The following is a 17,849-nucleotide window of genomic DNA, read 5'->3' on the forward strand; positions in this document are numbered from 1 at the left end:
AAGGAAGGAAGGAAGGAAGGAAGGAAGGAAGGAAGGAAGGAAGGAAGAAAGAAAGAAGAATGTGCTGAAAAACGCAGTGTCTTAGCTTGGAAGGAGCTGATGATGGCAGAGTCTGGAGCCTGCTTTTCTTCTCTCCCTTTATCTTTTAAAGTTTGCCCAGTTTGGCTCCTGACCCTGAGGAATACAATCCTGGATGGACAAGCTACATGCAGATGTAGTACAAGAGGCATACACAAGCAGGCTCCATATTCATTTAGTTCTCTCTCAACCTCTGAAACCCCTCCTCCTCTTCTGTTTCTTCCCTCCCCTTCTCCCTCTCCCTCTGTCATTCTCTCTGCTGAGAATTGAAGCCAGTGTCTTCTGAAGTGTCTTCCAGTGAGCTGCAGCCCCAGGCCCTGGCAGCTTTCCTGAATCTTAGGAGACAGATATACAACAGATCCTGAGCTGCTGTTGCCCCTCGCTGTTCATGTAGAAGTAATAACTGCTTCATGTAAAAGAGGGTGGAAGGAAGAAAAGGAGGGAGGCTGGCAGAGATACCCTAGGCTGCAGGCAGCCTCAGGCATTTTCCAAAACCCAGGCTAGCTGTGGCTGGAGGAACACACCCACAAATCACCCTCAATCCCACAGAGGTAGAGCAGCCTGATGGGAGCTTATGTGAAACGTGATAAAACTCACAACAAAACTGTGACCTTGAGTAAGAGTTAGCCAAAGAAACCACAGAATATAACTGCAGCTCGAATAATTTCAGACACCATAATCTTAAACATGTTTAAGTGAATGCTGGAATACAAATATGAGCAAAAAACACTATCAAATTTTAACAGAGATCTTTGGGGGTTTTTGTTTGGTTGGTTGATTTCAGTTTTTAGAATTGAATGACGTACTAGAAATAAAAATTATAGCTATTTAAAAATCTCACTTGCAATTTAACAGCAGATCAGAAAATCCTGGCAATTGAAACTGATTGGAATAAAGATGTCAAGAAAGTACTAGATCAGCACAGAAAACTGAGGAAGCAGGCTCTGAGGAAACAATGCTATGACAGCTAACACACAATTAATTGGGGTACAGGGAAACATGGTGCTGAGGCCTTTACAGAATCTTAAGAAAGTGAGATCCAAATTCTCTGGGTCAGGAGCAGGACAATTTCCTATCAGCACAGTTAAAGGCAAAGCCATTCCTGGGCTAGCTACAGAAAAGTGAAGAACCTCAAAGAGAGGACAAAATCTGAAGATGTCAGACTTGTGAGTAGCCTGAGGCTGATTTCTCCAGAAGAACCAGGGAGTCCAGAGCAGCTCACTACTGGCTACACAGAGGATTCCAGTTAGCAGAGCAATCAGACACTCAAGAAACATGGGCTTTAACTATGCCCACAATCTCAGCACATGGGAGACAAAGGCAGGCAAGTTCCTGCCAACCTGGGCTATATAGAGAGACCCTGTCTCAATCCTCTCCATCCAAAGGAGAACCACAGGCTTTCTCAAACTTTCCAAAGCATAAGAATTGCTTCCGGAAGACCCTCTGAAGGCAGCTTTTAAGCCACTCAAAAAAAAAAGGTACCATATTGTGTACTTGAGCATCTTTTGGATATATGCCTAGGAGTGGTATAGCTGAATCTTGAGGAAGTGCTATTCCTAATTGTCTGAGAAAATGCCAGATTGATTTGCAGAGTGATTGTACAAGTTGACATTCCCACCAGCAGTGGAGGAGGGTTCCCCTCTCTCCACAACCTCTCCAGCATGTGTTGTCACTTGAGTTTTTGATCTTAGCCATTCTGATGGGTGTAAGGTGAAATCTCAGTGTCCTTTTGATTTGCATTTCCGTGATAACTAATGATGTTGAGCATTTCTTTAAGTGTTTCTCTGCCATTCGATATTCTTCTATTGAGAATTCTCTGTTTAGCTCTGTTCCCCATTTTTTTTGATCGGATTTGTTGCTTTTCAGCTTCTTTAGTTCTTTATATATACTAGATATTAGCCCTATGTCAGATACAGGGTTGGTGAAGATCCTTTCCCAATCTGTAGGCAGTCCTTATGTTTTGACGACAGAGTCCTTTGCTTTACAGAAGCTTTTCAGTTTCAGGAGGTCCCATTTATTGATTGTTGCTCTTAGAGCCTGTGCTGTTGGTGTTCTGTTCAGGAAGTTGTCTCCTGTGCCAATGAGTTCAAGGCTCTTCCCCACTTTTTCTTCTAAGTGGTTTAGTATGTCTGGTTTTATGTTGAGGTCTTTGATCCACTTGGACTTTAGTTTTGTGCAGGGTGATAAGTATAGATCTATTTGCATTTTTCTACATATAGACAACCAGTTAGACCAGCACCATTTGTTGAAAATGCTATCTTTTTTTTTTCATTGTATGGTTTTGGCATCTTTGTCAAAGATCAGGTGTCCATAAGTGTGTGGGTTTATTTCAGGATCTTCTATTCAATTCCACTAATCCACCAGTCAGTTTCTATGCCAGTACCACACATAAATCCAAAAGATGCTCAAGTATACAACAAGAACATTTGCTCAACCATATCTGTAGCACCTTTATTTATAATAGCCAGAAGCTGGAAACAACCCAGATGCCCCTCAACTGAGGAATGGATATAGAAATTGTGGTACATCTACACAATGGAATATTACTCAGAAATAAAAAACAAGGATATCATGAAAGTTGCAGGCAAATGATGGGAACTGGAAAATATCATCCAGAGTGAGGTATCCCAGAAGCAGAAAGACACACAGGGCATATACTCACTCGTAAGTGGATATTAGACATATAATATAGGATAAACATACTAAAATCTATACACCTAAAGAAACTAATCATGAAGGAGGACTCTGGCTAAAATGCTCAATCCCCATTCAGAAAGGCAAAGAGATGGGTATCAGAAGAAGGAGAAAACCGGGAACAAGTCAGGAGCCTGCCACACAGGGCCTCTGAAAGGCTCTACCTTGCAGGGTATCAAAGCAGATGCTGAGACTTATGGCCAACCTTTGGGTAGAGTGCAGGGAATCTTATGAAAGAAATGGGAAATAGTAAGACCTGGAGAGGACAGAAGCTCCACAAAGAGAACAACAGAACCAAAAAATCTGGGCACAGGGGTCTTTTTTGAGGTTGATACTCCAACCAAGTACCATGCATGGAGTTAACCTAGAATCCCTGCACAGATGTAGCCCATGGCAGTTCAGTATCCAAGTGGGTTCCACAGTAATGGGAACAGGGACTGTCTCTGACATGAACTGATTGGCCTGCTCTTTGATCAACTCTCCCTGAGGTGGGAGTAGCCTTACCAGGCCATAGAGGAGGACAATGCAGCCAGTCCTGATGAGACCTAATAGACTAGTATCAGAAGGAAGGGAAGGAAGACCTCCCCTATCAGTGGACTTGGGGAGGGGCATGCATGAAGAAGGGGGAGGGAAGGTGGGATTGGGAGGGGAGGAGGGAGGGAGCTACAAGGGGGATACAAAGTGAATAAAGTGTAATTAATAAAAATTAAAAGAAAAAAGGAGGTACCATGACCTCAGAAGGAAGGTCTCAAGTTACAGCTAAGAAAAACAAATGGCAACAACTGAGAAAACATCTAGATGTGAACGAGCATGATGAGAACAGTAACTTTAATTCTGAGGTTGATAAAGGTGAATTTTAAAACCTGTCCAATAATGTACAGGGTGGGGGTCCAGGGGCATTCTCGCTTCTTATACTGTGGAAAAGAAAACAGGAAATATTTAAAGTAAGTTTTATGTTCAAATGAACAATAAACTTCAAGAATAAGCACTTAAAGAGCAGGAAAGCACCAAGTTAACTGTAAAGCAACAAAGGGCTACTTAAGGCTCACAGCCATTCAAAAAGCCAGAACAACAGGGCCCACATATTATCAGATGAGAGAAATTCCATGATCGCAGTGCTATAATGAGCTAACTTCAGCTACAGACTGCCAGACACATTTGTAAAACACTAGCCGAACACTAGACCAGGGAGATAGCTCAGAGGGAAAAGGCACTTGTCTCCAAGCCTAACTTCCTGAGTTCATCCCTGGACCCCACAGAACTGGAAGGAAAGATATAACTCCCAAAAGTTGTCCTTTGGACACCCCCCCCCCACACACACACACACAGTAAAAAAATAAATATATATTTTAAAAGTCAGTGAAACATTTTTTTTTCGAGAAATAACCCTAAAACTTAAGAACACAGAAAGACAGTAAACAGGAAATATTAAAGTATTAGTAATAGCCAGTATATTTTAGGGCATAATCGAAGTTTCGATCTACTAAAAATCCTTTTAAAATAATTCTTATTTTATTTAATTTTGAGATGGCATCATGCTATAAAGTCCCACTGTTCTCAATCCATGCCCCTGTCTCTGCCTCCCCAAAACTGGGGTTATAAAGGTGTGTCTTTGAACCTAACCTTAGTTTACATGTTTGATAAAACTATAACCAAGTATATCATGAGTCCTTTCATTAACTGAGGCTCAATGGGAAAACTTTGAAAAGTTTATACAAAAATTGAATACAACTTTTCTCAAACATAAATATAACATATAAGAAGTAAGAAATAAAGAAACAAAAACTTCAATGTAAAACTTGGCAAAAAAAAAAATCACATTTTATTTTTCATGAATGTTTCTACCATGGGAAACATATTCTACAGCAGCATCATAATGTCTGAACACCATAAGGAAAGATTAAGAGACTGAGGAAATCTTTTATCTTCAAAGAATACACCTTCCTCTAAAAAGCAAAGAATACACCTTCCTCCCCAGCAAATAGAGCTGAGCACGGAAGCCAGAGCAGAAGCCATTACACTGCAGTGTGAAGCTGCTTTTACTTATGCATCTAATGCCAACAAGACAACAGCAGCCAAACAGCTGCATGCAAGGACAGAACATGAACAGAGCTGGGCTGAGGTCCTGGCCAGATGCTAGCTGATACCACAGCATCCACAGGTGCCAGTGACCTGTCCCAAGACAGTAGGGAAGGCAGTGAAAGGACCACACTAGAGTTAGAAAGCCATCCAGCTGGGTAGCTAGCACTAGTAATTACAGGCATTTTTCCAAGACAAATGTGCTCCATTTTTAAAACGGTCATTTAGGGTAAAAAGGGGCCAACAGTGGCCTGTTTGTTTTCTTGTTGTTACAAATGGTATACATGGGAGTTCACAAGATTCTTCCTGGGTGATTTACTGGAAATACAGTACCTTTCCTGACAGATTCCACAGCCATCCATAATGAGTGTACTGAGGTCTGTGATGACAACTCTCTCCTCCATAGCAAATGCTGCTTCCCAAGAAACCTAAAAGACGGCTCACGGGATGGAAGGCCATCTTCCTGCCTCTCTGAAGGACTGTTTTTCTAAAGTGAGAGAAGCCCAGGCCATTGTCTCCTTTCCTCCAGCAATCTATAATCATGGGCCTATCAGCACAGGCAAAATGGTTTCCTTCACTTGGGGCTTGCCTCCTGGTTTAAGGCTGTGACTAAAGCCTTCTCTATTCCCCACTTCACATCGACTGTGCTAGATTGTCCAGGGACAGCTGTGCCTCTGGCACTGTGCTGGGTACTCTGTGAAACACCTAAGACCTCAGAATCACTTGTCACTGATGATGTTCTCTGCTTGTCCATCCTAGGTAAACAGGTTCCCAAGAGTTTCAGTTGTTCAGGGCTAAAAAGATGTTTCAACGACTACGAGTACTTCCTGCTCTTGAGAAAAATTTCAGTTCCCAGCACCCATACAGAGCTGCTCACAACTGCCTGTGACTTCAGGGGATCTGATACCCTCTTCCAGCCTCCCAGGGCACCTACACACACACACACACACACAAACACACACACACACACACACACACAAACACACTAAATCTTTAAAAAAATAATAAGTAAAAAATAAATCCTTGTTTTTTAACAAATAACAAAAATGTATTCATAGCTAATATTAAAAAGCACTCAGGGAGTCAAAGGCTGGTGGATCTCTATGAGTTCAAGGCCAGCCTAGTCTATAAAGTGAGTCCAGGACAGCCAAGGCTACACAGAGAAATCCTGTCTTGAAATAAAACAAAACAAAAATTTAAAAAAAAAAATAGCAGCATGAGTATGGAGGAAAGAAATAGCAACAACAACTGTATTATTAGACTTAAGATGCTGACACTGGCACCAGCATACCAACTGTCTGAAATTCCTTTAGAGTTATATTTTATCCCTTTAGCAATACCATGAGGAATCACCTAGGAAACAAGATGACAATAAAATTATGACATAGACACTATGATGATATATTAAAGTCTGATCTAGTAGTAGACAGAATAGTGATATCCCAACAGAGTTGCTGGGTTCCTCTGAGAAGACAAATCCCAGCAATATCTGAACTCAAGTTCTCAGCCCATCCGGGTTTCCACTTAACTGGCAAGTCCCATTTATATAATCTGTGCGTTGTCTTGGTTAAACACTGATTTAAAATACTACAGAGAAGTTTCTGTGAAAATGAAGTATGATGCTCCTAAAATCCCAGTAATAGCAAGCTATTAAAAAGTCCTACCTACTCAGAAGACTAAATCCAAAACGAAACTAAAACAAGAAACAAAAGAAAACACACACAGGAGCAGGAGTCACAAAACCAGAGCCTCCACATTCAGGATGTGCATTCCCTCCTTGATACACTACCACTAAAAGAGGAAACACAGAGGGGTTTTATGGGAGGATTTATGGAGAAAGGGAGTACAGATGAAAGAGACTGGACTCAGTAGAATGTCTTGATTTCCAGCCCAGATAGACAGCATAAAAATCATGACAGCCAAGGCTGAAGACATGGCTGAGCAGTTGTGAATGTGTATGAATTTTAAGATCCAGATTCAGTTCCCAGTTTCCTCTCAGCAGGCTGATACCAACCTCTGACTCTAGCTACAGGAGATATTCAATGCCCCAGCCTCCATGCACATGCCCTTACACAGCCACATACACATACACATAATTTTAAAATAAACAAATAAATAACAACTGATATGAACACACATTTACCTACAGCAGTGGCTTTAGGTGAGTCACCAACTGTGTGGAAAACACTAATGCTTATGGGAAAAGAGATAGCCTACCCATTGTTTGCTGCCTCTTCTTAAGTCGCTAAACAGTCACAGTCGGGGAATGAGGGTCTATGTGTTTCCTGAGTGTGTGGGGTCACTCAGGTTTGCTCCATCTGATCCCACTTATGTCTTGTATAATCGTGGTTCAGTCATAAACCTCTGTGAAGGCAGCCATCTTGTGTGTGAGCCCCAAGGGTTGCCATGTAGACAGAGGCGTAAAGAGGGCCTTCCTCTCCTGCAGTGTTCTGGTTTTGAACTAGAGCATCACTGCCGGGCATATCAACTCTGAGTGGAGCAAACAAAAACAATTATAACTGTTTTGGCCCGCCCTGCCACCCTCCCAGCCTTTCCTGAAACTGCTGTCCTTGGTCATTGCTGAGCCTAACAGAAATGCACCAACAGCTGAAGTTGGCCTAAGGATATCTCTGAAGTTTGACTCAGGTCCTAGTGTAGTGATAACCCCCCAGAAGTCTGGAGGGGCCAAGCAACAGCAGCAAGCAAGCTGATGTCAGAGCCTCCCCTCTTCAACCCAGGCTGCCCTGCCTCCTCCAGGCTTCTGCTTCCCAGCCTGAGCCACAGGAACATGTCTCCACCCTCACAGGCTCTGAGAATGCCCACTTATGGAACAGTAGTGCCCAGGGCCCTGTCCTCTTTAATCACAGCCAGCATTTCCCTATTTCCCTAGACCTGCAGGATATCTGGAAGGGAAGAGGTCAAGACACAGCCAAATTCAACCAAGGAGCAGCACAGGCTGGCAGCCAAGAGTGGTTTTTCAGGAGCAGTGAAACATCTCAGTCAGTAAAGTGCTTGGTTACAACATGAAGACTAAGTCTAAGAATCGGGTAAAAAGCTCCCAGAGCTGAGGAGGCAGAGACAGATAAATAAACATTGAGGCTTGCTAGCCTGACTCTACTTGGCAAGCTGTTGGCCTGGCCTATGACAGCTATCCTCCACCCAACTCCTCCTCCCAATACACGACTCAGAGCATCCTCTTGGATATGAAGTGGCAGTGTTAAAATTCTGGCTTTGCTGTTCCCACCCCCGACTTTCCATGTACAGGTTGACTTCCTTCCCCTAGAGCTTTCTCTCATAGCCACTTCTTTAAGGGAGCTGGAGGGAGGGTGGCTGATTCTCTCCCTGACCTGAGCCTGATTCAAGGAACACTGACTATTGGAAAGATTTGCCCTTCTAGAAATGGAGTATGTACGAATGCAAATGTCTCTATAGGATGGAACAGGCGAAGTGTGACTGTTTTACCAGCACTGGCACCCTGATACCTGGCCTGGCCTGATGGAAATGCCATGTCCAGAACAGGAACTATCCAGTCTCAACCCCAGCCAAATTAGGCAACCTGGCACCTGAGGCAGCAGAGATTGACCCATGGTTAATACATATATCTGCCTGCTCTCTAGTGCAAACCTCAATAACTAAAAACGGGCAATGGCATCCACAAAATGTCAAACTATTTGCTCTCTGGAGAGCATGTTTGTTACAGAGAAATGGTGGGTCCACAGCATGAGCAGAAGCATGAGACCTAAGAGAGGAGGCTTTAAATTGACATCAGAGCTCTACTCTGGCACTCAGCCACGTCAGACATTAATTAACACCCTTGCAAATTAAAAAAAAAAAAAAAATCACACCTTCATTCTTTGAAAATCTAACGATTTGCAGACTGTCATGTTTAGGTTTCTACTATTTTTCCTCAGGCTGAAATACCAAAAACACTCTCTTACAAAAATACCCACTTGACACAATTTACACATAAAAACATCTTAGTTTTCTCAGTAAATTCTGAGGAAAGTTGTTCCATCAGGTACAAAGAAGGTACACAACACAACCATTAAGGAAGCTTGATGGTCAACTTGGCCATCAAAGGAAGCAAATTATATTTCTGGCTTCTGCTCATCAGCTCTGATGAGCAAGCTACTCTGGCAACTTCGTAGGCCTTAGTGCCTTTCCTGCAAAATGTAGACATATTTCACTCTCTGGAGACTTTGGAAAGGACAAAGTGAAAGGAAAAATGAGTGTCCTTGCCCCATTCTTGAGAAAGGCTAGTACCAAAAGGAACAGGTCATGGGAAGGGCCAGAAGAGGTCAGCATAAGCACAACACTGCACGGAAGGGAACCAGCAGGACAGCCATGCATGGGGATGGGGAGCATGGCTGTGTGTCACAATAGACACCACTGATGGTGGTACATTTGAGGCCCCAGGGCTACAGTTCAGAGCAGCATCTACCTATACTGGAAAGAGAGCCTCATGTTTCCTGTGTCCTGCTGCAGCCTGTAGCCTCTTTTGGTAAAGGGAACGAAAAGCAGCATAAGCCTGAACGTTCCAGACAGTCCACTGGTCATCATTTTTGTTTCGTTTTTGGTAATCTCTTTAAAGTACGAAAATAAGCCGGGCAGTGGTGGCACACACCGTTAATCCCAGCACTTCAGAGGCACAGGCAGGCAGATTTCTGTAAGTTCAAGGCCAGCCTGGTTTACAAAGAGAGTTCCAGGACAGCCAGGGCTGTTAAACAGAGAAACTCTGTCTCAAAAAGTAATAATAAAATAAAAATAAATAAATAAGTAAATAAAATAGAAAAATAAAGCTGGGTAAAGATACTTGCCACTAAATCTGATGACCAAAGTTCAATTTCTAGGACCCCCGTGTGGAAAGAGAGTGCTGATTCCTACAGGTTGTCCTCTGACATCCACATTCACACCTTAGCAATCACAGGCATGCATACATACACATTCATACATATACATTCATACACACACATTCATACATACACATGCACAGAATAAATATAAACATTTTAAATAAAATAGAAAGGGGAAGTGATGTGGCTGATTACTTTGTGATTTTTCAAGTTGGTAGAGAGAGGAGACATCCCATATGGCCAGTCTTAAGTAGCAAAATCCTTTAAGCCTATTTAGCACATTGGTAAAGTCTGTTCATGTCATCCTTTCTCTTCACGCATTTTATATTGTTATCCACATTCTCAAATGGGTCAAGAAAACTGCAAAGAAGTTATACATGGACACTGGCCTCCCTGGGAGGGCCTGGGGACTACATTTTTCTCCACATGACATACTCCCCTCCTCCTCAGGGAGGATTGGTTCACTTTGGAAGAACTGTATTAACTGGCAGTTTATAAAGGATTCTTTTGACCCCAGGCCTAAAAGGAAGTTTTGTCTGCATATAAATGGCACTGGGAGGATTCCCACATCTCTGAGCTCTACCTGGCACATCCTTTTGTGCCCTAAGTGACCTGTCTCCCTCACTGAAAGTGAGGAAGCTGACAGCTACCTGTCTACTTGGCTCACTCCCATTAGCATGTCCGCAGAGACACAAAGCTCCTAAGTAGACAAGTCTGGCTCCTGTCCGACCTAGTCAAGCCTTGCTCCAACTCTAGCAATAACAAGCAAGCCCTTCTAGTTTAAGAATGTTCTTCATAACACAGCTGCAATGTGGCAACACCCTCTGGGACACAGCGAAAGAGAGGAGGCCTGCCTTCTAGGGCACTCTGGGCTAGATGGCTCCTCTCACCACCATTCACCTGTCTCAGCTATGCACCCAGAGTCTGGGTTCTGAAGATACATGAGCGGTTTCTCTCACCCCCATTCACCTCCACTCAGGGTGTAGGCCCTACAGATGCATGGTCTACACCACTGCAGGGCAACTTCTAGATCCTGATCATCTCCCACAGTTATTTCTATTTCTAAGAATCACCTGCATGACCCTACTGAATATTGCTCCTTAAGCCAGTCTCCTGATGGAGGCTGAGCACTATCAGACTGTCTCCTGGGACCAAGTAGAGAAAGAAGGCTGCCTGAGCCCCATACATACCTAAATTAGCTTCTCATCTCGGTATCTAAATGCCTGACTAAAGCAACCTAGAGGAAGATTTGATTTACCCTGGTTTCAAGCCAAGGTCACAGGCCTGTCTCTGAGAGAAGGCTGAACACAAGGGTAGAAAGTACACAGTGGTGCAGATGGGAGGCACACAGAGAAAAGCAAGGACCAGAGACAAGACAGTTCTTTCAAAGACACACCTCCAAGGCCCTACTTCCTCGATAGAGACCCAGCCCCATACTCCACTTAGCTATGTACTCCCTAGAGGTTGGTGAACTCCTGATCCTGCTTCCTCAGCCAGATGGGGACCACACCTCTAACAGGTGAGCTTGGAAGACAGTCTCATAAGCAAACTATCACCAAAGTGTGACAGTGCTTACTGGGGACAATGACCTGTCTTTGTCCCCATGATCATAACTAGTTATAATAGTCATTTCTATTTTGGCCCATGTGAAATCATGGTTTGGCTCACACTCATGACAGAAGTCTACATGGTAACTGAAAAGGTAAGAAAATTGCATTTCTCTTCTTACACAAAGGTGCCTCTGGTTTGGGGAGCCCCCTCCCAAACCCACTGTTAGCACTGCTGGACATCATGAGCTAGAGCACACATTCTTGAAGAGCGTCCCTAGGCAGTTCTGAGGTACACTGGTTTGTGTGCATGTATGTACTTATAAGTGGGCTTCAGCCTTAAAAAGGAGCAAGAGAATGAGCAAGCAGGGATACCTCCTCAGAGACAGTCATAAAGAAAAAAATCAGCACCCAGTATGCCAGCCATGTGGGACAAAGCCTAGACCACAAGTTCTGCAAGTACCCTTCTTATGGCCAATTCCAAAATACTGTTCATTCACTGAATTGTCACACAATGTGAATAAAATTCATCCTTGCCCATTTCAATATCCCAAATTAAAATTCTATGCTGAAATTTGATTCCAAAATAAACCATTCAAAATTCCTATATTCTTTTCAACTATACTGTGTTTATTTCAAATCTCTATAGATGAGTCAAAAAGAAAGAAAAAAGAACCCTAATATGTTATTTTAAAAGAAAAAGGGGTTAAACCAGAGACCTCTGTGAGCCAGAAAAGACCCCTCCTAAGGACAAAAGTGATGACAAGAAGATCCAGTCAGGGTGTAGCATGCTGCTGGAAGGAGGCAGAGGTGTCATATTCAGGAAAACAGGCCTAGGGGAACATTATTTGAAGGGATGAATGGCAGGCAGTAAGGATATAGTCTATGAAAATTCCATGTCAAACCTGGTAAACACCAAGGTCCATATGACAAAGCCACCAGAACCCCTGGCCACCCACCCCATCCTTCTGTGTCAGTCAAGCAGGGCCTGGACTGTTCGGCTCTTTCTGGTAGGTCATCCCTCCCTCACAGCAGCAGCACCCACCCTGGGAACACGAGCCTGATAACTGTGGCTGGACATAGCTGACTGACAAGCAATGAAATTTGTCCTCTCTGGCCTGTGGCCTAGAGCAGAGACCTGTCACAGGCTCCCATCAGTTAACATTTCCCCTTCCCTTCCCTGCTACACTGTACATCTAACCAAACCCAGAAATGCAACTCAATTTCCTCCAGTTTAACCTTGGAACTGCCTGCTAAGGTACCTACTACCTACCCCACAGAGTGGCATAGGCTGCAAAACCAGCTCTTGGCTGGTGTGTGCTCTGATGGGGCAGAGCCAAAAGCCAGGCTGCCCAGGGAACAGCTGGGGAAGTGTGTGTTCCAAGGCTGTGCTCCACTGGGCACCTCTGCTGTTCACTGAGAAGCCAGGAAGACCCAGCTGGTGCCCATTAACGCTTCCCAGTGCAGGAACAGAGGACTTGCAGGGGCCCCACACTTCCCACTGACAAAAAGGCCATGTGGCTGCCCACTAATGAGCCCAGTGTTCCTCACACCCCAGGCCACATGCAGAGGTATGAAGAAATAATCACCTCCAGGACGAGCCCTGATTATTCTCAACAGCACCTGTTCAATGAAACAACAGAAGTAGCCAGCACACCTACAGTTTGATCATCCCTTCTATTGCTTTTCATTATTGCAGCTATTTACTGTATTTTACAGGCGGTCCACCCCAATTAGACTTCCACCATGTCCTCAATCAAAAGCATACAAAACACACAAGGGGTGCCACTGTGTGCAGACCTGGGAGCCCAGCTGCCCAGACCTGTGCTCCCTACTTTTCTCAGTATAAAGGGGTAACTAGGAGAGGGCTACCTGGGTAAAGGCTCACTCTGTCCCTACCTCCTGAGGTGCAGTGAGCCAGTCAGAATAGCTGGCCAGGCAATACCAAAGACTCACACCTAGCTATTACACCCTGATAGACTGGACAGCGTCACACTCTTCTCTTCATGCTATCACCCATGAAGCTGTGGGTTCTGTGAGCAGTGTATGTATATGAGTGTATCTGTGTGTCTGTGTGTGTCTGTGTGTGTCTCTGTCTGTATGTGTCTGTTAAGTATTTCTGTGTTTGTAGCTGTGTGTATGTGTATGCATGAACATATATGTGTATGTTATTGAAGATGAAATCCTGGGCCACATGCCTTTAAGGCAAGCTCTTTACCACTGAGCCATACTCCAGCCACATAAGAGAAAAATACTAGAAATAAACATCCACCAAAAGACACTAGTTACATTACAGAGTATCTCACAGTTTCATAGAGTATAGCCCTCTTGGAATAAGCTAGGCAGTCCAGCCAGCCAGGGACTCTGTAGCCATACCAGAGACCCCAGCCTAGAAGAAGGGACTATGAATACAAGGGCAGGGGGAATGTTCTAGCCACAGAAAGGGCCAAAATTCAGTCCAGCCAGCCAGGGACTCTGCAGCCATACCAGAGACCCCAGCCTAGAAGAAGGGACTATGAATACAAGGGCAGGGGGAATGTTCTAGCCACAGAAAGGGCCAAAATTTGGAGCCCCAGCCCGTGACACAAGACACCAGCCACCTGATTTCCAACCCCCAAACCCACAGGCACCACAAGGGTTGTTCTAATGTTTTAAGAATTTCAACTTCAGAGCTGTAGAGTTGACACTGAGGTTAGTAGCACTTGCTCTTGCAGAGCACTCAGGTTCAATTCCCACCACCCACACAGTGGCTTACAACCATCTGTAACTCCAGTCCCAGGGAATCTGACATCCGAGGGCACTAGGCAAATATGAGATGTACATGGATGATAATAATAATAATAAAATTTAGCTGGGCAGTGGCAGCACACACCTTTAATCCCAACACCCTGGAGACAGAGACAGGTAGAACTCTGTGAGTTCAAGGCCAGCCTATTCTACAGAACTAGTTCTAAGACAGCCTAGGCCATGTAAAAAAGAATGTCAACTTCATATGAAAGCCATATGAAGCCATATAGTTTTAAATGCCTGCCTTTGCGCATATATTGTTTGGATTGTGTTATGAGCTTCCAAGTGCCTCTAGCTATCACGGTCTGCACTTTGGAAAGCTACAGAGCACACAGCCCAGAAAATGCAGCACACACACCACCAGAGCTGGCTTCCTCCCAGGCACAGCCCCAGCACATAGAAAACTAGGGAGTGGGCAGATTGTGCCCAATGCTGTTCTAGTCTGTATCTAGGGGTGTCTATTTTTTACCTCAGAAGCTCCTGAGCATACATAAAGGCAGTTCTCTGGAGGCGGGACAACTTTTTGTCAGGGAACCACACAGCACCTAAACCAGTGACTGCCAGTCACTGTTTGTGTCCGCACAAGTCATAAAGTTGTCCTACAGGCCCTTTGGGGCTGGTATCTATGGTGGTTTGAATAAGAATGGCCCCCACAGGCTAATACATTTGAATGCTTAGTCAACAGGGATTGGAACTCTTTGAAAGGATTAGAAGGACTAGGAGGTATGGCCTTGTTAGAGGAAGTATGTCACTGGGGGTGACCTTTGAGGCTTCAAAAGCCCAGGCCAGGCCTAGGTTTGATTATAGAACAAAATGTAGCAATCTCAGCTACTCTTCCAGCAGTTGCCTGTATGCTACCATCCTCCGGACCATGAATGATAATGGAATAACCCTCTGAAACTGTAAGCAAGCCCCCCAATCAAATGCTTACTTTTAGAAGAGTTGCTTTGGGGAAAATAGAAGAGATTTTGTAGGTGGACTGAGGACAGGTGGAGATGAGAACACAAGTAATCAAGTATGTGGGGAGAGGAGATGGAAGAGACAGAGACAAAGAGAAAGAGAGAGAAAGAACTGGAAGAGACTGGTATTGGGGGACATTTATTTGAGGAACAATGCAAAAACTAGTACAGTGGAAAATTCCCCGGAATCTACAAGAATGACCCTAGTGAAGTATCCTAGCAATGGGGATATGGAGCCCAAAGTGGCCATCTTCTATGACCAGGTGAGGCTCCTAGCAGTGGCACTAGAACATCAACTCAGAAACAAAACCTTCAGCCTTTAATCTATCCTGCCAATAAGACATCCTGGGGCAATCAATGGTGGCACAGAACTTGTGGGAGTGCCAACCTATGACTGCCCAATTCAAGACCCATGCCACGACACTGCCCATGCATGACACAACCTGGATGGCCAGGAACCAGAGCAAAACAGCCCAGAGACCCAGGATAGAACCAAACATGACTCCAAGGAAAAAAAAAAAAAGTCAAAGAAACAATTCCTAATGAAATTTTGCTATGCTCATAGATCAGTGTCTCACCCAACTGTCATCAGAGGGCATCATCCAGCAACTGATAGGAGCAGATACAGAGACACACAGCCAGACACCAGGCAAAGCCAGGAGAACCCATAGAGAGAGGAGTAAGGATTGTAGGAGCCTGAGGGACTTAAGGACACCACGAGAACACAGCGCACAGACTCAACTAAGCAAGGTTCATAGAAGTTCACAGAAACTGAAGAGACAAACATGGACCCTGTATGGGTCTAAGCTAAGTCCTCTGCATATACCTTGTGGTTGTGTAGTTTGGTTTTCTTGTGGGACTCCCAAAAATGGAAGTGAAGGCTGTCTCAGACTCTTTTGCCTAAGCTTGAGATCCTTTTCTTCCTACTAGTGATCATGTTTAGACATGATATGAGAGTTTGTGCCAGTCTTATTGTATCTTTTTTTTTTTTTTTTTAAGGGAAACATAAGAGTTGGTCTGGGGGAGAGAGGAAGTGGGAGAGAGGCTGGGAGATGTGAAACGAGGGGAAACTACAGTCAGGATATAATGTCTGAGAGAAGAATAAAAAGTTCTTTAAAAAGGGGTGGGGTGTTGCCCTGGTCATGGTGTCTCTTCACAGCAATAGAACAGTGGCTAAGCCAGTGCCCACTCTCATATACAGCTTGTCCAGCTCACAGTGCAGTTTGAGGACAGTCCACTAGTGAGGCGCAGGCTGAGGCCACCCTGACTCTACAGCAAATCCAGTTGCCAGGGTCCACTCCCCCTTCCTCTGGACCAGGGCTGCAGTGGTACTGTGGTACAGTGGATCTATACTAGAGGCAAGAGATCTATACTAGAACAAGAGAACCTCAAGCGCATCCAAGATCTGCTCAAGGCTGCAGGAAGGAAGGGTCTCCCAGTAATGAATACATTACACACAGAGACTTGCTGAGAAGGTAGCTTGTGTCAGTGGCATACCTTGAAGGCATGCTACAGCCTCCCCACAGTCCCACACTTGCTGGCAGAAGCTGAGACCAGCTGCTTCCTGCTTTCCTAGAAGAAGGGAAAGAGGGGGCCCTGCTCAGGCCTGAAGACTTCTCTCCTCTCCAACAGTTTTACCTCCAGCTCCTCCCTCATTCTCCTCTCCTCCACATTGTCAGGACTTTGCTCAGTCTCTCCTCTTCTCCCCATTTCTGTAAGAGACTCCCCACATGTGAGAACTGTGCCCTCCCCTCCTAGACTGTCAAAATGGAACCGTTCCCCACTCACCTTGCCTGTCCGATATGGATAAGAGACTGGCAGGTAATGTATGCCATGGGGAGCAGCTGAGCCAAAGTCAGAACAACAGGTGGCAGCCTGTGACCTTAAAATGTCACTTATTTGGTAGGAAGGATAATTGTTCTCAAACACTGTTAACTAGCTCAGAGGTCCTCTAAAATACAGGTTGCTTTTGGACCTCAAAATTAGGAAGCAACTCAACAACAATCACCCCCAACAAGGTTTCTATAAGTTAATATACAAAGTAATGGATTTCACTATACATTTTCATACGTACTCTATTCTTACTGATCTTCTCCCTGACTCCCCTTCTCTGTCTCCCTGCTGGATATGGACCATGAAACTAGAAAGGAGACTATGAAAGAAGAAGAAATCTTAGCTGAGGGGAGAGGAGCATATATGTGACATCAACACTAAGTTTGAAGTGCATGCTGAAAGGACTGACTCTCGCAGTTCCAGGACATTTCATCCCAACTCTCCAGGTCCTTTGAAGGTTACCGCAGGGCAGAAAAACAGATGAGTGTGGAACAACAAATGTCACAGCTCAAGAAGTCTGTCCCCAGTCTGCCATGGTGCTTGCAGGGTTCCTTTCCTCCTCTGTTGGTGTCAGGTAAACAACAGTTACCAAGGAGGCAATAATGTAGGAAGGAAGTACATCCAATCACAAAGTCAGACTTCACTGTGGTCCTTAAAGAGGAAGATTGAATCTGTTGCTAGGCAACAGCCCCACTACCCTCCGGTGGGCTCAGGTATCTGCTGTGTGACCTGCCAACTCACTTCAGATGGTGGCAGCAACCTGACTTGGGCCTAAATGTGAAGATCACAGATGGGATGACCTTTTACTGTCTGAGAGAAAAGGCTTTTCTGAAAACACAGCCAGACACTCTGACATGGGGAAGCACATGTCAGCTTCAAATACTAACCTCAGAGAGTAGACATTCCATACAAAAGCTGCAAAGAGAGATGTGCGCATAAGGTTGGAGGGATATTACTTCAAATGAGATTCGGTTATCCTCACATTGGTTCTTGCACACACCAGCACAGCCTACCCAGTG

General features: G+C 44.5%; 1 protein-coding gene across 1 annotated transcript in view; it reads right to left on the reverse strand.

The window, feature by feature from the left end:
• Nucleotides 1–17,849, reverse strand: part of Eipr1 (EARP complex and GARP complex interacting protein 1) — a 107,552-nt gene that overhangs the window by 52,599 nt on the left and 37,104 nt on the right. The gene's annotated exons all lie outside the window — the stretch shown is intronic.

The sequence above is a fragment of the Psammomys obesus genome, unplaced genomic scaffold, assembly GCF_907164565.1.
Source record: "Psammomys obesus unplaced genomic scaffold, mPsaObe1.curated_primary_1811, whole genome shotgun sequence".
NCBI lineage: Eukaryota > Metazoa > Chordata > Mammalia > Rodentia > Muridae > Psammomys > Psammomys obesus.